At 36.0% G+C, this 22,561-nt stretch overlaps 1 protein-coding gene and 1 long non-coding RNA gene across 2 annotated transcripts in view; one reads left to right on the forward strand and one right to left on the reverse strand.

Moving 5' to 3' along the window:
- Positions 1-22,561, reverse strand: part of kctd16b (potassium channel tetramerization domain containing 16b) — an 87,618-nt gene that overhangs the window by 25,983 nt on the left and 39,074 nt on the right. The window lies entirely within an intron of this gene.
- Positions 5,391-22,561, forward strand: part of LOC106919269 (uncharacterized) — a 57,807-nt gene continuing 40,636 nt past the window's right edge. Inside the window, exons 1-2 of the long non-coding RNA XR_015765336.1 lie at positions 5,391-6,265; positions 7,491-7,676. This is a non-coding gene — a long non-coding RNA (uncharacterized LOC106919269). The remainder of the gene's footprint in view (positions 6,266-7,490; positions 7,677-22,561) is intronic.

Genomic DNA, 22,561 nt, shown 5'->3' on the forward strand with positions numbered 1-22,561 from the left:
TGATGAGACAGAGAAACTGGTGAGAGGAGAGACTAAATTAAATCAGCTCACATAAAGCAATGGCTTGTAACCAGATGGGTGTGTGTCAGCTTGTTTGTCAGGGAAGTTTGTCAGTTTGTGCAAACACGTGTGAACAAATGGATGTAGAGCGTTATTTCAAATATCCTGGCATCCATGCCAAATCTGCTGTTGTTAGCATTTGTAAGAATGGTGACAAAATCGGACGGCTGGTTACCAAACCTGGCAGTTCATAGGCTGTGCAGCCTTAAAGGCAAAAGCTTTGAAATCGACTTGGAAGCAGAGCTGTTTGGGAGAAGCACAAGCTCTTGACAGCTTCCCAGGGGCCTCATTAGGGACTCTGTATGACGGGTAGGTGGAGGAAGTAGGACACAGCAACCAAACACAGAGAGACAGCAATATCGCATGTTTATCTCTCTCCATGCACATTCATACATAAAGACAGGAGTAGCAAGAGAACCCATTCACAGAGTACAAATGTCTAAGTGGCAGTAAAGTGATGTGTCATTGCTAATGTGTCCACTAAGGACCATCCATTTGGCAAAAGAAACCTTGGGCAGATTGTAAGTAAAAAAAAAATAAGAGAATGTCACTTTAAATTTCTGTGCAGTAAAAACTAGAGGAGTGAACCTCAGCCAAAGTGTTCAAAGAGTTTTGCTGCTGTTTTTGAAGTTAGTTGATTCATGGGCTTGCATCATGTGAATGAATTTCAAGGTTTGCTGGGTCATTAACTTTTAACAGCTTTTGGCATAGTCAGACTTTCACTTGGTCTGAAGAGTCAGTGTAAGGCTAAGTGTCATTAAGACACTTGTCTTTTTTTTTCAAAGTTCTAGAGTGCATGTAGGTCTCTATTTGAGCGTGCTTTTAGTTTTTCATGCATGAACGCACTTATGTATCTACTTGAATATACTGGAGGCAGGCTGTCTTCTGACACCCTACATTTAACTCTTCCACAGCCTTCTGACGCAGCCTCAAGTGCATATTCATATCCAAATGCTTGTTTATTTTCCACATAAATAACCATGACAATGTGCGGTTTATGCTTTTGGACTTGCAGACACATGAACCCACAGACAGGAAACCTGCATCCTGCTGTAAAATTAAAAGAAATGTCTTCCTGGGAACAATTTGAAACCATTTTAAAAAGATTTAGAAATGACTCACTGCAAGTTGTCATACGTTCTGATAAAGCAATCCAATGAATGTAATGTAGGGACAGTCATGTAGGGGAAGGTGCCCTGGTCAAATGAGAGTGTATGTTAAAGTTAAAAAATAACCAAAAATTAAATATACTTAAAACTAAAATATACAGATCTAAATTTAGATTGGAAATGCACAAATATTCATCCTCTAATTTTTTCTTGATTATGTTTCTGTAGCATTTCTAGTAAATCTACCACTTTATCTCAGTGTTGCTGCTCCTCCAGTCATCTACTCATTGTCCCTTTTCCTTATGACTTCAGGCATCATATTAAGCCTGTTCAACAAAAATGTAAGACTTTGTTCAACTCAAATAGGTTTTATGTGTCCTTGAGCCGCCTACTCATCCCATGATTTCCTGGTTTTCTTTAGCAGACTGACTCATCAGGTCTATCTTAAAACAGGAGTTGTTCTCTTTTAGGTTCTTTGCATTGTTAAGCTTATGACTGAGGCTCCTGCTGGCAAATTATTCAATTTCCATAATAAATACCATAAATATTTGCTATAAAAATATGGCAAAAATAAAACTTACTCTTATTCATTGTGATGTTGGTAGTTTTATGGGCCCTTATGGGACATTAAATTGTGAAGGTATAATTGAAGGAGGAAGAGGAGAGAACAATATATAAAATAGATAGCATACAGTACATTAAAACTTAGTATCTATTTTTATGATCTATTTATAGACTAAACAGGACTTCAGGTTTTAAACGATAAAAAAAGACTAACATACTACTGATTTTTTAGAAGAAAATTGTGTGTTAGCTCAAGGAACAAAGAAAAAAAAAGTGAACTTTTAAACATTAAAAATGACTGTTAGATAAATGTCAGTTTCTTCTTCAGTTGTTTCCTCTTTCACAGTGTGTACCATTCATTCTGGTGTATCACATAGCAAAAGGTTTGAGGCTGTAATGTGACAATGGATGAAACAAATAATAGTGTATGAAGACTTTTGCAAGGCTCGGCAAGTGTATGGACAGAAGGATCGTAAATAAGGAAACAGGATTCCCACTGCAATAAAAAAAAACATCTCTTCCACAGTTTTTTCAGTTTTTACAAACATTTTGTGAGAAAAAGAAAATATAGTATGAATGTTGAAGTTATTAGTGAACTTATTTGCATGTCCTTAAAGAATTATGTTGTGTGAGATTTACATCCCTGCAGCAAGAAAACATATCTCTGTTTTGCTGCTCTTTTTGTTGTATGAATTTGTAATATATCGCTACATTTTGAAGGCTCTCCATGAACTACTTCATCATCATCAACTTGGCTGTCCTTGTGAGATATAGGCCTACTACAAGCCTAATCTTCTAATGGCTAAGTGGTCTCCTCAATGATGACAGGGTGGAATCGATAAGAGGCACAAAGCTAAACGTTACGTCCTGCTGTTTCTGTCTATCTCTCTTTGACTCCTTCTCATTCTCAGCCTATTTTGCTTCTCCCCCTCCCTCCTCTGTGTTTAAATTCACAGTATCCTAGGCAACAGTTATTCAATCTCAAGCAGTAGTGAAATGAACGCCGCTTTAATTTGTCTTTATTACTGCTTCGTTGGTCTTTTTTTTCTCCCTCTCTTTCACAATATTTTGCACAAGCTCAATATGAAATAGCAGTCAAGGTTTACAAAATGTCTTTCCACGCTCCAACGGCTTAGAGGTAATCAATGTAAACCGGGGTTCTCAATCAGTGCCACTAATTTACCCCCACCAGCTCCCATCAAGCCGAAATGATGCATTATTCGCCTAATGTCATAGAGTGGCCTCTCAGATGAACGGCTCTTTAATGGACCTTGATGACTGATGGAAATGGGGGGAACATTATGCTTGAGAATGGAATAGATGAGAAAATGTATGAGAGGCGCATCAGACACATCTTGCCTATTTGGCAAAATGAGGCCAGTTGGATTAATTGTTTTCCTCACTTGAAATAAAGAAATGAAAGATAATCTAAATGTCTCCAGTAGTGCTTATTTCTTCTTCCTCCCCTTTGCTCTTGTTTTAGTATAAACAAATGAGCATTGTCATGAGCACCAGTTGTCATAATCACATGCTTTAGTGGCATGCATTTGGAAGCATATGAAAAACCCTCTCACAGTAGACCTTCACTGTTGGTGAGCAGTTCTCTGACAACCCACACAGCACTTTGATAAATGCATGTTCATTCGAAGTGTTTAAATGAAATGCACCTTTTACTTCTGAGCTCCAAGAATATATGCATACACTCATGCAAAACAGCAAATGAGTACATTCCCCTGGGAGAATTATGCAGAGTTGAAAACCTAATGTGAAGCTTGCAGCTAGTGGTTGCACCAGATTATCCCCCAAAACAGGGCTAGAAAATTGTAGCAATCACTGATTTCTAGCACAGAGCAGAGTTTTGTAACGCTCTGTCACAACTGACCAAATGCCAGTAAACCCACCCCCCAAAAAAAAACAGGAAACAGGAGAGTGGGGAGAGGAGGTGATGGATGTTCTTTCCCATGACACAAACAGTAAACAGTAAAAGAAGTTCAAGAAAAGAAAAAAAAATACAGAATGAGAATTTGAGTTCTCGAGAAACTTTTATCACATGAACTATATCAGTCGATGCCAAGAAAACACTGTGGGATCTAAAGCTTCTGATGCGTAATACATAAAATCCTTTGATTTGCTGTTTGATGGGTGATGCTTCACATTTAGTCTGGAAAACAAGCCAATAACATGTCAGGAGTAGCATTAAAATAATGGTGGACAAACCTCTGAGTACATATAACAGAAATCAATAAAGCTCAATGAAGTAGTCTATTTGTGATCATGTGTAAAAATAAAGCATTTTTACTAAATGTTTAAACATTTGTATATTTAATTTATTTTCTGCACATTGCCAGTTAATGCTTATACTATTATTTTCTTGATTTGCTGTAGATTTATTATTTATTTATAGTATTAGTCAGCCAGTTAACCAACACCAGTACATTAGTGTCACTTTTAAACATAATGCACTGTTTCCCGTCACTCAGCCACCGCACATTGTCCACACTGACACCATAAGAGCAGAGGGTTGCTTGATTGATGACAACCCTCATTTGAACACGGATGGGTTTTTGCTAAGTGGTTCTTTTTGGTCTCAAGTCTATGCTCAGCAGTGAAGGAGAAAAGAATGCGCTGATTAAACATAAGTCAGTGAAGCGTTTTCCTTCGCTGCATACAAAAATGATAACTTTAGTGCCCAAAGCTCTTTAGGATCATGTAATACATTAGGAATACAATTGTTTTTACAAAGAAATGACTTTTACAGAAACTAAACTTTAAAACAGTAGGAAGTAAGCTAATGATGAAATGATAGTAAATAACTCAAATGTGAATATTACACAGTAAATGTACTATAGTTTTCTGTAAGCCAGTGTGTTTTGAAATGATATTACATCCATTTGTTGCTGATGTTTTACCACGTGGTCCAGGTTGTAAAATTGTGTACATGCATTTTTACATCAATATTCAGGTTTGATTCAACAGAGGTCTATTCTGAAAGCAGATATAGCACACACACTTTTTGCTGCTATGATGTAGAATAAGTAAACAGGCCATCCAGACACAATCTGAGCTTCCAGGCTGATGAATGAAATGACTTACAGAGGACACAAGCTCTGTGACACTGATGGACAGTCTGATATCGCCTCCCTAATCTTGCCCCCACTCAGCCTCTCTCTCTCTTTCTCTCACACACACACTGATTTCTCTTTCACTTCCATTCTTCACTCTTTCCTTACAGTTTTTTACTCTCACTATGTGACACACTTTTTGTCTGAGCTTCTTTTTTTTCATTTCTCTTTTCTTCCCTTGGTACTCTTTCTCTCAATTGTTTATCTCTTATTTTCTCCTGTCCCTTTGGCCTTTTCTGTCATCTCACTGGAGTTTTTTTCTGACTGCATCTCCATCACCCTCTCCTGCTCTGTCTGTCCCTGTCACACTGTTGTTCCACTCCCTGTCCTTTCTGTCGACACGAATGCACAAAAACTGCAACCACTACTACTTTGTGTGGAGAGCACAAGGTAAAAACAGGCATTCAGCAACAGTCAGATGAACATGAATAAAACATAGTTGTCTCAATCTCCTTCAGTGACTCCAGGAACACACAATCTGAAGACAGGTGCTTTCATTTTCTGCAGAATCTTATGTCTCATTTCACTGTATTTCATTTAAGCCTTTCCTTTGTCAAGTACATTTTGCCACTGAACATCTAAGGAAATTTAAGAGCTTCCCTAAAGCTATGATGACAGCCCATCATATTCTGCTTAATAATTCTGGCAGAACGTTTCACCTGTCTTCTTGGCATAATTAGTAGAGTTAATTTAAACTGTTTGGTTTTAAGCGTAGTCCTCATATTTTCCATGTCTGGATAATTTCAGTGTTAGCCTGCTTTATCCATTTAATAAGTAAATAAATAAAAAATAGGTGTGATTTGGGGATCATTGTCCTGGAAGCCACCACATCAAGTGATCAAGTTGATTATAATCTGGGAACTGTTGAAACACCACCATTTCTGTCAAACAAGGTCAACATCAAATTGAACTGTGACTGTGCCAACCTAGAAAGACAAACCTGTAATCTGGAGCTACCCTCATAGATAAGCCGGATGCAATTTGGATACATATTTGCTAAATATACCAAAGACTGAGCAAAAAAAAATGTTTGAAGGCATCAAAATACAAAACCTGAAAACACTTTAAAAACAACCAAGTATCAAACAGCATCATTGTGAAGTCAAATCAGAAGAGGACGAGAAGGAAAAAGAGAAGGAAAGAGAAACGAAATAAAGTGAAAAGAAAAAAGGAACAAAAAGTAAAGAAAAGACTTGCCCTACCTGAAGAATTGACAGTCAGAAGGAAACATGGCGGACCAGTGGTTGTAGTACACGGACCATAAAGAGGGACGGACAATAATGGAAACATTAGAAGCGGCAGACAAAGCAATGCAAAGCAGAAAAAAAAACAAAAAACGGGAGTTTGGTGTCACCTTTGAAGATTTATTTGCTCGTGTGATACATCTACAAACAAGCAGAGAGACAGTCGGTAAGGCAGAAACTGTATTATAATTATTGTCAGATCACCAAGCTTGTCTGTTTACATTCTGGATTAGCATTAGCCTAGCCACCGGCTCGTTAACACCTGTGTTGTCAAATCAGATCTTGATTATATTGTAGTTGTGAAATCTAGCGTATTATTAATGGTTGATGTAGATGGTTGGAAAGATTGTTGGGTTTTGTTTTTTAACTCTTCTTATTTAGTTGTCGGTCACCTAGTACAATACAGAATAAAAAGTCTTTACAATGTGGCTTTGACTGCAGACCAGCGCTCCTCAGAATTCTTTATTATTATTATTATTATTATTATTATTATTATTATTATTATTATTATTTTATTATTTTTTATTTTAGATTTGATCGTATAGTTTAAACAATAAATATAACAGTTAACAAATTTCCAAAAACAAAATAAAAACTCTTCACAATGTGGCTTTGACTGCAGGCAAGTGGTCCGACAGGCTGAAAAATAAAAGACACGGTTAGCGTCGTGACTGAGTGGTCAGCCACGAACACCAACCGGCGCAGCTCCCACTCATAGGGTCACATATTTTCAGCCCAACCACGAGAAAAACTTTACAAATTATATTTGTAGATGTTAAATATTCTTACAGTACTTCGTTAATTGTTGAACTAGAAAAATATGACCCTAAGTAAAAAAAAGAAGTGAAGCGCTGCCTCTCTCGCACCTGCCTCCACCAGCACTCAGGATTCTGGTGGGGGAAGCCGCGAGAGTGCCCGACGGACCCGTTTCATGCAGTCACTCTTCACACCACTAGGTGGCTCCAAACAAACGCATTGATCAAAAATCTCATAAACACATACAACCCTACAATCATTCTGATCAAAACTCACACAGACACACAAGCCTTTCTCTGTTACACTGGATTTTGATTTGACTACTAATTTATTAAACATATGGGTAATTTAAGTAGGTAAAATAACTTGACAATATTTATACATAAACATTCATAATTAATATCAAATAGTAAACATTTGAAGTGTAAATATTAATTTGAAATGTCCAAAGTTAAAGAACTTAAGTTAGTTAATTTGTTCACTTCACTTAGCACTTTGTGGGTTGATGCACAGTGGTTTATTTTTGTAGTTTGCTTAGTATTTTCTTTGCAGACTGTTTAAAATTAATTTATGTACACCCAAAAAATACAAGTTAATAATGTTTCTTTTTTCTTTTTTTTTGGAATTGCTTAAAGGCTTTTATCTGCTTCTGGACCATTTGTAAGAGCAGTGTCCTGACACTGATAAATAGATGGAGGATAAACAAAGACAAATACTTGGTCCTTTGAGTGGAATCCAGTTGATAAAAAAATCTGCATTGAATCCGTGCCTTTTCAAGTGGAGAAACTGCACAAAGTAAAGGAGAACTTGACCATCATGCGGTAAGATTTGTATGTGTCGATTGCACAATATGAACTGAATGACTAAGAATGAGTACTTCCAAATTTTTGTCTTTACATCAACACTTAGATTTGATATTTATTTACAGTTGCGTGTCCCAGTGATAAAGCATCCCAAACTCACATTGTAGCTGCTTTTGGGAAGAATTGGGAAGCTTAATATTAAGCTATCTGAACTCCATTAAAAATGTATGAATATTGCTTAGAAGCAGGGTTCATGCCAGCACACAAAACAATGTTAAATAAGCTCTGTCATTTTTGCTAAACAGAATGATCAGATATGTTTGGTGACAGCTACAAAAACAGTTAGGGTGAAATGTTTTCGACAGGAAAATAATATATATTAGTAAAATTGTCTGCCCCATGACTTTCATACTTAGTGATAGTAGACCTCTGCAAGGAACTGTTGGACACAATTTTTGCATTGTATGCACATTTCGTAGTTTTTTTTATTCCTTTGCTGGCACACCAGTAAGGTCACATTTTGAGTCTTGATTATGTTCCAACTTCATCAGGCGTAAGCCTAAATTTGAACTGGTTTCTGGTGTACTTGGAGCATTTGTCTATGCCGGCTGTAAAGCAGCTTGTTCACCCTGACTTCTTACCTGCCAGCTTTTCTCTCTGCCAGCAGATTAACCTGTTTGCTCTTTAGCAGAACTCCTCTTATGCAAGAAAATAAGAAGATTTACATCCTTTCTGAAAATATGTAACACTCAATTGAATCTACTGAGATGAAATAATTGTCAATTTTGTCTGCCTCCCACATAAACTCAAATTATGCATCTCACTGTTTCTTTAAAGAAAAGTCTTTTTTTCCATGAAGATGCTTCCTATTTTCTCTTTCTTTTTTTTTTTTTTTTACCTGTGACTTGTTTTCCATCTGACCTGGTTGAGCTGAAATTGGGAGTATTCCTCCCCTTCATGGGTTAGTAAAGTGGAAAATAACGTGGCACTCTCACAGAGCTTGACTGCATCCCACTGATTAGAGCAATCAATCGAGAGATAAAGAGAGGAGGAGGGAGTGCGTGCATCCACGTGTTGACAGGAGGCTATTGTGACTAAGCAAAATAGACAACCTCAGAAGACTCTTCAACACTCTCCACCTTTCTCTTGTACTTGTGAAGTAAAGAAAACAACATTGCATCAGATTCCAGCAAAAGCCCCAATCTGTTCCCCAGACTTTTTGTAGTGTATGCTTTTCACAGGTCAGTCAATAGGAAGATTTGATTTGACATCCATAGGTCTCTGCTCTCTGTTGACATACCTGTGATTACCTGTAATGCATTACTGTTCTACTACACTAAGATGTGTGGCGCACGGGTCAGGGCTATAGACCAGTATAGCACATTATTTGATGGATGGAGCAATGAAATGTTAGTTGTTGTTTTTTTTTAACAGTCATACTTTGTATGGTCTCAGAATAAAATATCAGACAACATTATAACATTATATAACACTAGGAGTTGCAAAGTCCAGCTAACGGGTCACATTTCATCTTGAATATTACACAAAACTATTTAGAAACTCATCCTCTGATGTCTGTTGAATCATATGGAAGTAAGTCTACTGATCCCGTTTTAAATGCTCTCATTCAACCGAATGACTTTGGGGAGTGCAATGATGCAATCCGAGTTTTTAAAGAGAGATGCGTTGCAAGTCAATTTGAAAAAAGCCATAGAAACCCAAAGACCCAGAGACAGACAGATGCCTCTTCACTTTCATTACTGTAGCTTGAGTTTATCAGACAGACTCAATTTTTTGACTGGTCTCCCTAAAGCACTGGGAGGCAAAACAGAAACATTCAGAGTTTTGAAGCTCTGGTGCGTGTTGTGACTTGACAGTCAAGCGCTGGCATGAATTCTGTGCGTCTTCTGAGAGTGATACAGTTGCTGGCAAGGGAAGAGATTAGGTTTTGAAGTCAAACACTTGGACTGACAACAACATATTCAGTCTGTAATAAATCACTAAGGTGACCTTTAAAAGACAACTCAACAACTCCTAATACTATAAGTTCAGACTTAATGCAAATACTAATATGATAAGGAGCAGATAATTTAAAAAAGAAGCTGTCAGTTTCCTCGCTGATATCTAGTGCTTTTAAGAAAATTGTAATAGAGTCAAAAGTTGGCTTGTAACAAAACATTTTCTACCATAAAGAAGTTTCAAGCACCAAGGCCAGAAGTTTATAACTCAGCAGTCATATTACAGTCGTTTTTTGAGTAAATCATTCTACAGAAGCAGTGTTCAGAAAGATGTTGAATTATTTATTCTTGGTAGTAGACTCTGCGTTAGCTACTGTTTTATTGCTGCTGATTCTGAGCAAAGTTTTTGACACTGAAGACCAGACTGGATAGACCTCTGAATAGTTTAGCTACTCAGGTCAGGTTTAAGGCTTTTTGTTCTTTAAATGGGGAGGGACACCTGAACCAAATGGATGAATTGCCTAATCAGCATGACAAAGTGACCTTCAAGGACTGGAGGTGAACAACCATTTTTTTAAAGTGATCATTAACTGTAAAAAATATTAAACCCGCCACTGTATTTTTCCAAGCTGGTGATGCCCCATACATGTGCACTGAGTTCCCATAGGTTTCATTCTTTCTTTCTTTTCCATTGACCCTCAATCTACCACTATACAGAACAGTTCAGCCGAAATTGTTTAATAACCTCGTCAGATGTTTAAATCTAAAGTAGTATTTAAATATTTCGAACATATTTCTAACATGTTTTTTTTTTTTTTTTCCCAACTGGAGCTAATATTAACAATTTGAAGTGTCCCAACTATTGAGTCCTGACTTGAATTTAAGAAAAAACTTGTAAAGAGAACCAAGACATTTGTTTTAAGTAAAATGTTGATACACAGATAAGTTTTTCATTTTTAAAAATTAATACTCCTTTTCAATGCTGAATTATCTTTTGAAGGACTCTTACTTCCGATCTGAAATAAGCTTCTTATTGAATAATTTTACATTAACATGATAAGGGGTCTGAATACTTTTGGAATTAAATCTATACAAGACAAGAAAATGGTCAGATAATAAGCTAAGTCAAAATTAAAGATGGGAGATGGGCATGTCAGTATTTATTTGTAGTGTTTCATAATTATGTTGTATTTCAAAACATTGTTTTTAGCCTTATTTTAACCCTTTTTTGTTAGAATTGTTATTTTTTTTATATATTGCATTTTGAACAAAGTTATTATTGTTGTTTAATTTGCACAACCATTTAACACCACACTGCAATATTCTGTTCAATCTTGGACTCATTACAATATAAAATGCTTTCTTCTTTTTTTTCATAATGTTGCATTTATTTGCAATGCAGATTACTTCAAAGTTCAAGAGCTAAATCTGACATCAAAGGGAAGAGCGAGATGAATGAGCAGTACGCCACTCTGTAATATCTATTAACTAAACAGCATCAGGAATAACAAACATCCTTATTTTCTTGTAGCTTATATTCCCTATTGTTCCATCACATATTATTACCTTTGTTTTAGTCTGGCCAAAAAATATGGAAGGCTATCTGGGTTAGGTTTTACATCAGCTTTTGATGATAATCCAAGCACTAACCAGCACAGCACAGTAAAAATAATCAACATTCTCCCATTCATGTGGAAGATTATTTTAATACATGTTTTATTGTATTGTGATTATTTTTTTTTTCCAATTTTTGGCCCAGATCAGGCACATAATGATTTGTACCACTATTATTAAACCACTATATTTATTTGTCCCTGTGTTTGGTCAGTCATTAGCTGAAAAATGAGAAAAAAAATAGCAAATCAAAATGTTATGATTCAGATAAGTTTCTGTGCTTCTAATTAATAGTGCCTCATCTGTTCAGCAATTATAAACACAAAGTTAAAGCTTAATCATCTGAAACTTGGATTTTTTTTCTGCATGCTCTGCAGTTGTTCAGACTTTCCATTTTAGCTATGATTAGTGCCCTAAATATGCCCTCATTGCTCAGAATTTAATTTGAGCGTATAAACATGAACTAATTTTGTGCATATTTAAAGAGACACTTTAAAGCTCTTTCACAATTCTTTAATTCATTACTCTGTCCATCTAATGATTTTGTTCACTGATCTCTGCTTGAAATGCTGAATCTTCCCTTCTTTCCTCTTGATCTCTCCTCTGAGTTAAAAATGGATCACTCTGGAGGCATCCTGAAGACGTTTCAGGCATAACCCTAAACCATCTGAGCTTAAGGATTAAGAGCATTAGTTCTACTAATTTTAACTGTGTAGGACAGGATGAAAAAAAATAAATCCATAGAGAAGCACGATAGTACCTTTTTTTTAAGATTGCTGCTTGCTGCTGCCAGTCTAAATACCAATGCTTTTCTCTAGAACCTGGACATTAATGACAAAGTTTCAAAAATACATTTTAAATTGCATTATGATGTTTTTGGTACATAGCTTTTTTTCTTGGGCCGTTCTTTAGTTTTTTACAACCGTTTCTGTTTTTGTTTCATTGGTTGAAGAACTTGATAAACACCAGAAGATTAAGACCGTGAAAGATCGTGAAACCTGATAATTGTTAAAAAAAAAAAAGTTGTCTTTTCATGACCGTTTTCTGTTTCTAAATTATTTCTATCTTGCCCATTGTCCTATTAATCAAATTATTAGTTACTCAGTTGAAATTTTGTAAATAACTTCAAGTCAAGCACCTCTGTGCCTCCAAATGACATACATAATATAGTGGTACAAGCCATGTGAAAATCCACCTCCCTACAACACTCTGACACATCAGATATTAACTTAGTTTTACGGTGTTGAAATGCTGAATAAAACGAGAAGACCAACATTAAAGATCTATTGTCTGCAGAGTACCTGCAAATGAAATTAGTCTGAAATGTGGCACATTAATACTCTTATGAACAGTAATGAGTGTAGATGGTTAATATATGTGTAAAGATGTGATATCTCTGCTGTAATAAATAGAACAATTGAAAAGGGAGAACGAGAAGATGAGAAAAATTTACATTTTTACTCCGGTTGAGTTAGGGAGAAATGTTTTGGTATGAATTGGAGTTCACTGATGCAAGCATCTTATAATAAAAAGATTTCGAGTAAAAGCAGAGCAACAACAGTTCACTGGATAAAATGTTCTCTAACATTCATATCTAAATAAAAAAAATCTAATCAATTTATTCAGTGAACACACAAGATTTCAACTTAGATTGTTTTTACAGTCTATTTTTAATATATTGTGTACTGTAGTCTTTAAAATAATCAGACTTTTCTAGACTTTTCTAGTGTTCTTATTTCAAAACATGAACATCTGGAGCATTTGCACGATGCATCTTTTATGTTTGGGACTGGTAGATAAAATCTATCAGTCAGTGAGGAGGTGAGCTGCGTCAAAGTAACTCCAGCTGTCACGAGATGATCATAACTGAGATGACAGAGTCCAAAGTGGATATACATCATTTAGCAGAGATGATATAACAAAGAACCTGTAATGACAGATGTGCTAAAGGCCAAGCAGACTTATCAGAGGAATATAGAAAAAGAAAAGAAAATGGAAAAAGGGAGTTGAGGTGGAGATAATAAGACAACATCACAGGCGCTCCTTCTTAATAGTTGCTTAAGTTCAGCAAACAAGGCAGCTTTTTGAGTTATTACTATGGTTTAAGCAGTGGATTCTCAGACACCAGAGAGGCCTTGGGTGATCCCCTCCTTTTGCACCTCAAAGGGCCAGAATGGGGTGAAAAACGGGATGCAGCTTTAATTAGAAGTAGCTAATCAAATACCACTTTCATTTATTACACTAACATTTTCTTCCCACATTTGCTTATAAATTCCTAAACACAGTGGGGCACCCAGTCATCATTGACTGGAAATGCAAACAAATATACTCAGTTGGATCTTGTCCTTCCAACTGTAAAACTGCCTCTGATGTGTGACTTCTGTGTGTGCTGCCCTGGGCTGTGAGGCATATGGTCAGTGCCAAAAAACTGGACCTCAAAAGCCTTTATAGTTTTTTCTAATCAAAAATGTCCATTCGGAACATTAGCCTGCACGAAACCTCTATTATTCATATTAAGATCTCATATAGGCTCTGTTCATCAACCTTGCTGTTGGCAAGTTCAAGCATAGGTGACTATTTAAGCTGCCTTTTTCCGATAGTACAAGTAGATACTCAAATTTTCATTTATATCAGATTGAATTTGCATGAAATGACCTGGGAAGTGTTTTTGCTCGTGCATTTTGCTGCTGTACATAAAGTATTATTTCATTCCATATGTCTAGTTGGCTTCAGCAAATTGGAGAGCTATAACAGACTGGATCAATGGTCTATTTTAATATAAATCACATCACAAGTGCAGCTGCTAAGCTTCCATTTTACGTGCAACTACTGAAGTGATCAGATAATGACATGATAATACATCCATAAACTATATCTACACATGCTGATGCATTAAAAACTGGCACTAAATACATTGACCTGGACTTAAAGGAGATGCCAAGGGGTGTTTGTTTATTTCGGATCCTTTAGCCTCAGCAGATCCATTACAGTTGAGCATTAAATTAATATAATGATGTTATGACCATTTTGTTTTCTAATATTTCTATATATATGATGAACATAAAAATGTACATTAAAGACTTTATTCATATTCATTTATATTTTTAAGATGAGCTAAACTGACATTTCAGAGTGTTGTTTACCACTCAGTGGTTGCGTATGACTCATACAGTTGTCTTTGCGGGGGGTTTTCCTCAGGACAGTGAATATTTTTGAAATTGTATCTTATAACTTCTTTTTTAATAGCTCCAAAAGAAAGATTTTGTTTTTATGTGAGACATTTGCTGCAATTCTGACAGGTTATGCAAAAAGAAAAAAAAAAATCTTAAATTAAATGCAAATTTTCAAAAAGTATTTGAATTATTAATTGAAAATAAACATCTTAAAGGCGCTCTTCTATCCAACAACTCAGTAAGCTATTCCATATTTATTCTTTAAAAAGAACAGACCAAGAATGATTTTGTTTACATTATATTTCTATGAACTGAAACTGCACTAGCTACAGAGTGCCTTTTAAGGAGGACTTATAAGGAATGCAAATGCTGTAAGATTCATTTTAGCAGGATTCAAGTCCTAAAACCAGAGTGAGGAAGAAGTTCTGTTATTGACGTCAAACAGAACATATGGTGCTTCAAGAGACTGAACCACAGAGTTGAAGTGAAAATCTTCAGAGTTGGATATTGCAAATAGACTTTACTGTTTACTTAAAAGACAATTAGCCTGAAGGTAAAAGTTCAGTTGTTTTATTGCACTGCTGTCATATTTTCTACAGTAATTTTGAATAATTTAGAATACTGGTTCTGCTGATGCTTGTTGTTCAGATTAAAGTACTTTTTAGTGTCAATCCGTAAGCAGGTATTAAATATATGTTTAGCCCATATTTCTGCATGGAAATGTTTTTTAATGGTCTTCTCTCATCTTGTTATCTTAGATGCAATGTTTTTGTGTGGAAATTCATAATAAGAAAATAAAGTCTTGAAAACATAAACTACTGTAGTTAATCTACACAATACTTTGCCTAGTTACTAAAATAAGTTAACTTTTCAATATTTGAATTTATAGACTGACTGTATATAGATTGTATTTTCATTACTTTGTAATGCAGTTGTCCACTCTGAAATGTTTATGTAAGATTCATTTCTGTAGTTATATCGCTAATTTATTCTCTTCAAATGGATTACCTATTGCTAGTCATTCTGTCTTATAATGCGATGAATAAACAGTTGCATAGCTCAAAAGCACAGCAATTCACAAAGAGCAGAATAATTTCAGTAGTTCATGCAGGGTCAGTTAGAAGAACACATGCACTCATTGATATATTCATTTTGGGGTTTTAGGATGAATTTCAATGGGATTTTTTAGGGTGGTATTTGCTAAAAAAGAATCAAATATGTGTTGAATCCACCATTTCCAAAGGCAGTGAAACACACTCTGAGCATGATGCTGCTCACCTCATGCTTGAAACATTTTAATTAGTTTCAAGAAAACTTCAGATTCCAAGTTTGTGCTACAAAATGCCCTCGTTCTGCATTTTTATTAGCTTTTCAGCAAGCTAATATCTTTCTTTTTGTTATTTCTTTTTATCTCTTCACTTCAACTATTTATTGTTCAAAGTACAGCATTTACCTGTTTCTATTGAAAGAGTGTGCTGCGACTATGATGTAGTTCAACACATCTCTAAATATGCAGCCATCTGCAAAGCTTTCTACCTCTTCCATTCTCACATGTTATGTTTCATCTTTCACTCATTTATCACTACTAGGAACCTAAATGCCGACAAACAGATGATTAAAGAGTAGTTCAAATGATTTAAGAGTAATTATCTGGGCATCATCAAATGAAGTCATGTTGACAGTATAAACTGTTGCACCTGCTTTAATTCATAGTGTGTACTCATGAGTCTGAGAGCATTATTACCAGATTTACCACATGCATTCTAAAAGACATTGTCATTTAGTGACAATAAGGAATTATTATTGCTTTCTTTTTTGTCTTGTCTCGACTTCTGAGTGCTGCATTCAACTTCACAGTTATATTGTTGCTTTCTTTGCTTTAAATAAGGTCTATCAATCTCTGAGATGCGTTTGATGGATTTACATGTAGATATATTTGAACTGCTGACTCAAGAGTGGAAAGAAAAGATGAAAGCTATTTTTCAAACAGATTCTTGGATAAGTAGGTATGGCATTTTTGCTGACCTTGCAGTTCATCTGCTGTTTAGTAAATCATCTGAATTGGCTGCTCGTGATGTTTAACTGTACATGGTAGTTTCATTCAACAAAGTGGCATACACATTTTAAATATTTTAAGTAAGATTTTAATTCAAAATTGACCAATGAGGGAATTGTATTTTAATCTTTGTTGCGGGTGAAGGTAAAGATCTAAGTTCAAATTAATAATTTCAACTGCTTTAAGTTTCAATTCAACGCTGAACACACTGCTGTGCTCTTGGTGCCCTACAGAATTTTATTATATGGTTGTATACTTCACATTTCTCAGTCCTTGTAATTTATTTCCAAAGTAGAATGAGTGAGACTGGTCTGCAGCCTCGCTATAATGGAATAGTGTGGTGGTTAATGGAGATGCATTGTAGGCCAAGATTTTATGCTGAAAGCACTTTATGACAACATAGAGAGATGTAGTGCTGGGCGATAGTCATTAAGCTCTCATTCAGTCCTCTTTATGCTCAGGGGCCGACTGACGTGACAGGGGAAATATTAAAGATCTTTGATGACACATGGCAAGTAGAGAGGAAAGTATAGGATTCTTAAAAGGTCCATGGATTTGCCTTGTGTTTACGTTTTAAAAATGTCATACTTCTTTTATATTTAAGTGCATGAAAGAGCAGCTGTCTTTAAGGAACTCTGATTTAGTGTACGTGAGGCATTTTTGTCTCTTGCATAAATAGCATTCATCTTTTTAGTTTTTTTTTATTATTATTTTGAGTGGTGCTCTACAGTTATTAGAAATCCCTTTCAGACCAGTCGTAGGTTACAGTTTGAATAATCTGTTCAGAGAAATTTGGAAAAAGTTTCCATGAACAACTTGAGATGTTTTTAGAAATGCACGAGTGGACCATGTGATCCACTGATCCTCCCTGACCATGGGAGGATCAGTAAGTGGTAGCTTTGTGCTTGTGCCATTTATTTGGAGAAGGGATGAGGGGGAATTGATCTGGTTCCAGCCAGGATGGGCAAAGGGCCCATGGCAACAGCTGCTATTCACAGAACATGAGTAAGAACAATACCTGCTTCCAAGTATCTCCAGTAACACCAGAAAAAGCTGCTGGAATTGTCTCTAATTAGTTTTTTTTGTTTTGTTTTGTTTTTTTACACCGAGTTGCTAAAGGGATCTTAAGAGTCACTTAATAAATCAGAATATGCCAAAAATACTGCTGTTAAAAGAAATAATCTCATGTTGTTTTATGATTATGTTGTGTTCATTAGCTTTTGGGGCCAAACTACAAATTAAATATTTAGTAACAAGCAAGTTGTCCATAAACTGTATCTAGTATATCTATAGCTAGTTTTTTTCAGTTTAGAAGTAGAATAACTTGAATGTGACATCATTCTCAGATCAAAGCTCCACATTTATTTAAAAAAATGCAGTGCAACTGCCATGGATTTGCTTCAGGCCTTTTATAGCTTTGTGCCAGGCCTGACCAGTGTCTCTGTAATCACACCGCTCTGCTTAGTTGGGAGACACTGCCTGGACATTGAATGCAGTGTACAGTGTTCCAGTGTTTCATGCGTTCTCTTCCTGGAAACTCCAAGCGGTATTCCGTGGAGTACTGACCTTAACTGTATCTAGACACAGTGTCTAGATAGTCATTAAGCTCTCATTCAGTCCTCTTTATGCTCAGACACCTGAAGTGTCTGTGTCTGGGTACAGACACCTCAGGTCTTAAGTTTACCTATGATGATGTTTGAGTGTTTGGTTGGTGAACTTAGCAAGTCATCAAATCTTTTCTATTTAGCTTCTAGTTTCAGCAGGATAGTTCAGATCCAATTTGCTGAGAGTTGGTTGAGGATGAAATTTGCTCGTTAGGATTCAGGACAAAAATACGACTTAAGATTTTATGGCATTGTACACAGCATTGCTATTTTATGATTATATTTCTTCTTAATAAATTGTCCTGCAAAATAATTCAAACATGGACCATTTATCAAAAAGTAAAGATTACATGATTTAAATGTTTAGAACACTGATATTTATTCTAACTCCTCGTTATAGAAATGCTTTCTCTTGAGGCAGCTCTGCTGTTTAAAGTGCTTTACCCAAAGAAACTCAGCATCTCTCTCTTTGTTTGTTTGCATTTAGGTGTATGTGTGTGTGAGATAGAGCAAGGCCACTGTTTAAGACTGCCACTGTGAGTTTGTCTTTCTTCCTTACCACTCCTCTCTCTATGCCAGGCGTTGGGCCCTGAGCTCATCTGTAATTCGGAGGATCTGGAGTGTGGCCAGAAATGCAGCCTCCACTGCCAGCACAACACTCGCCTTGACCTCAATATGCTAGCCGCAAGAAGATATCAGCAGGGCTTAGGGAAGCAAGTTGCAGTGATAATAGCGAGTCTTTAGATGTCTCACCTGCAGGTGTTCTTCTGGCTATTCAATGAGGCAGTCAGCCTCATTGAATAGCCTCATTGTGATTCCCTCTGTTTTCTCTTTATTCTCAATTTTTCCATTCCATGGCTTTACTGTTGTTTTCTTCATTCTTTATGTTTACCTCAGTTATTTCTTTAATTGGTAGTGACTTTTTTATTTTTATTTTCCTCTTAGTCTTGAATGAACATAGTTCCCTGCGAATAAATTACCAGTGTGGAAGACTGAACCGTAAGATTCATTTTAGGAGGCACTTGACCCCCTTAATTTTAAGCTTTCTTTAGATGCAATTAGTGGGAAAACAAATTAGGCCATGTCTAAGCACAGCAAGGGTCCTATTCAGCTAGTTGACACTGCCAAGCTAGATACCAGGGTTTATGTAATTGGAGCTGCACTTCTTTGTAATTGGCTTACTTTTTTCTAAAATTTTCATGTGTAATAGGAAAAATGTGACATAAAATAATTAGAAAGTGATCAGATTATTTATATTTTTTTTTTCAATTTTTATGGTCTAAGGAACAAATTGATTTTTTTCTATGTGTCATATTAATGGAAAATATGGATAAATTGCAGTTTAGGGATTGAAAAGAGAGATCTACCAATTTTTCCGTCTTGGTTTGGTATCTGAACATATTCAGCTAGTTTATTGTCTTCATGACTGTAGTTCTATGTACCACTTTCACACATTAGTGGTCACTGCAGTGAAAAACTGTTTTCCTGTATAGGTGTGAGTGTTAATAGTATATCTTGGATATGAGGTTTTCCATGCCTACTGGAGAGAAAATCTGAGTTTACAAGACTGTTACAAATTTAATGACTCAATGCAACTGAATGGTCGCTCTGGCAACATGCTTGTTCAGGAGGAGGGATTGATGCAAAGTCTGTGACTTCATGCAGTCAGTTGTGATTCTTATATATATACTTATATATATATAGGCAAGTTCTCCACAATGTGTCCTGCTATGGTCATTCCCTCACATCTCACAGAAAAAGACTTTGCCCTATGGGAAGTAAAAAAAAAAAAAAAAATTCTGGAAGCAATATGCACTTCTTCATAGATGGCACCTTCAAGCACATTGAAGTTACCCATTTCATGAATACTGATGCACCCCCTTACTACGAATGCTGTACTTTTACAGCCTTCATAAAATATTAAACAGAGCTTTATCGTTGTCTTTTCTAGGTAGAATTGTATTCCTGCTTTTCTTAAAGTCTTACAAAAATACATACTCATTCATCCATCAAACAAATCCAACTGTTTTCTTGTCTGGTTAGGATGAGATTATGAAAACTTGGCTCAGATATTGGTCCTTGTCGTGTAACACAGCCTAAGGTTGCATTTCCATATGAAGTGACACTCTTGAGTGACAACGTTTCTCTGAGGCTCTATTGACATCCTCTTCCTGCTGCCAGTCCACTTCATCAGCAGCTGACTTTTTGACCTTTAAGGAGTAAAATGCCCCCCACATTCTGGAGTGTTTTCACTGTATTTTTCACTATGCAACTATGCCTACGAATTCACAATCAAAGAACTGTTGTTAGGGGAGATTTTTCATATAACACAAAACAAAACAATGCAAACAAAGTCAAAATGATTCAGATTTAAACAAAGGTTCAAACAACTGAAAAAGTTAGAAAAGCTAACCTCTGACAAACACCAACACTGAAACCCAAAGCCTTACCTGACACATTTGGTGATGCATTTTTGCCTTATCAGCCAAGAATCAAGGCGATGATAATCTTCATATTCCTTTGCCATCATCAGGAAGTGCATTCCAAGTGGCAAAATATATTATTGACAAGCAATTTAAAATATTGCATAAAAGCAGTTAGTGTAACTGTAATATGGCACAAACTGACACTGTGGTGGCATGTATAGTTTGATAAACTGTGAACCTGTAGTTGTTACACTATTGACCCAAGCTGCAAAAAATGCCATCAGCACAAAATCCCCTAACTTATTTTCTTCCAGTCTTTAAAAGTCCACCTAGAATAAAACGATAAGAAAAAGCTCAGTCACGTATGTCTCCATTTTGTACATGTTGAGATCACACGTGAGTGACAATCTTTCCTATCAAAGGCATAAACAAGCTGGGCAAACATCAAATTCACAGCCAGTGGGAGATGCATAAAAAAGGAGAATTGGATATTTGCCTCTTCAGAGAACGTGATAAACATAGAAGGGGAGAGCTGCGAGTGTGTCTGACATTTCCAGTGCTGGTATTTTGCTGCGTGAGACCTAGAGGGAGTGGAATTGAAGAAGCCTACCATCGCTCTTTAACATTTGTTTGGGTTATGTTTGCACTGACTGTCTGCACCAATATAGCTTGTAGGGGTTGAAAACTTGTCATAAAGTTACTTGGAAAACCACAGGGAATACAAAACACAGAACAAGTGATTGGAGAATAAGTTCAAAGGTCCAAGGACTTGATAGAAAAAATGACATTTTTGTGTCATTGTGAAGCTGCTAAAAGATATGCATCTAACATCGTAGACAGTATCACAGTACATTATGCGACTACAAGCCCTTAGAGCTTTTACACAAGAGCCAGAGATGTGCCTCTATGCTTTTAGAATGCAGATTGCCTGTTTGTTCGCGAACATTGTAGTTTTACTGCAAGTTTTACACCCAAACACACCAAATATGTGATCATGCTGCAACTGGAAAACAAACAGCATGCTTAATGTGATGGTACACTTGCTTTTTGTTGACTTGTGGTTTGGCACTGGGTTAAATAGTGCTTTGCAAAAGCATCAATCCCTCTTTAATAACCCACTTAATACATAAAAATATTATTTAAAAAGTTCATGATTTTTGACAAGTGAATGGAACATCTCTTAAAATTCTTGATTTGCACTTTATTTTGTATTATTTGCAGTGTGAATCATAATTACTAGCAAACAAGTTTTTGTGGTACTGGAACTCCTGCAGTGCTGCAGATGCTGCTGTGGTGATCATGCAGATTAGCCAGGATGAAGGTAAAATTTTGCCAGTTAATTCAAACTCCAGCTCTTGCCTCTGGTCAGAAAGCTATAGGAAATGATGAAAGAATCAGATTTTGAATGCAAGTAGCTGAGATGAGCTTTATCTGTGAGAGGGAGGGGTGAAGCACTTGGATTTTTTTAATATACCTCTTTGTAAAAGCTCAAAGTAATGTCACTGGATCCCTACATCAAAATGAACTATGAAGTGGCTTGTGCATTTTTTATGTTGATTTGTGGACATTTTCATTGAAAGATGTTTTGAACCTCTTAATTAAATTGTTGAGATATTAAGAATTTATCAATCAAGTTTATATCACAGTATTTTTATTCAGTGTTTTTTTTCCAACTAATAATAACATTAAAGATATACTGTAAAGTTACAAAAATAATAAAATCCTGTAAATTCACTTAGGAAGGTAACAGCTGTTTTATTAAATTGTTCACAGATTTAGACACATTGCTTGTAAATGATAAAATCTAAATCAAATTGTAAATTGAAATGTTTTCTTCTGGGTGAGTTATTGATTTGTAAGTATGCGGTGTAGGATTTGTTGAAATATGACACAGCTGCAAATGCCTAATTGAAATGCCATCAATACTGTTCTGAATCCCGTTTTGCTCCTTGCTGTGTATTCTCTCCACGTAAGCTTTCATTTCTAAGCAACATGACTTTTCCAGCTGCTTCAGTAGTTTAGTGGGTGGACTGTTGAACAATGGCGGCTAGCCCATAAGAGCTTCTACTTTT

This window comes from Poecilia mexicana, unplaced genomic scaffold (genome assembly GCF_051168715.1).
Source record: "Poecilia mexicana isolate PSO_F unplaced genomic scaffold, ASM5116871v1 scaffold_14, whole genome shotgun sequence".
Lineage (NCBI taxonomy): Eukaryota > Metazoa > Chordata > Actinopteri > Cyprinodontiformes > Poeciliidae > Poecilia > Poecilia mexicana.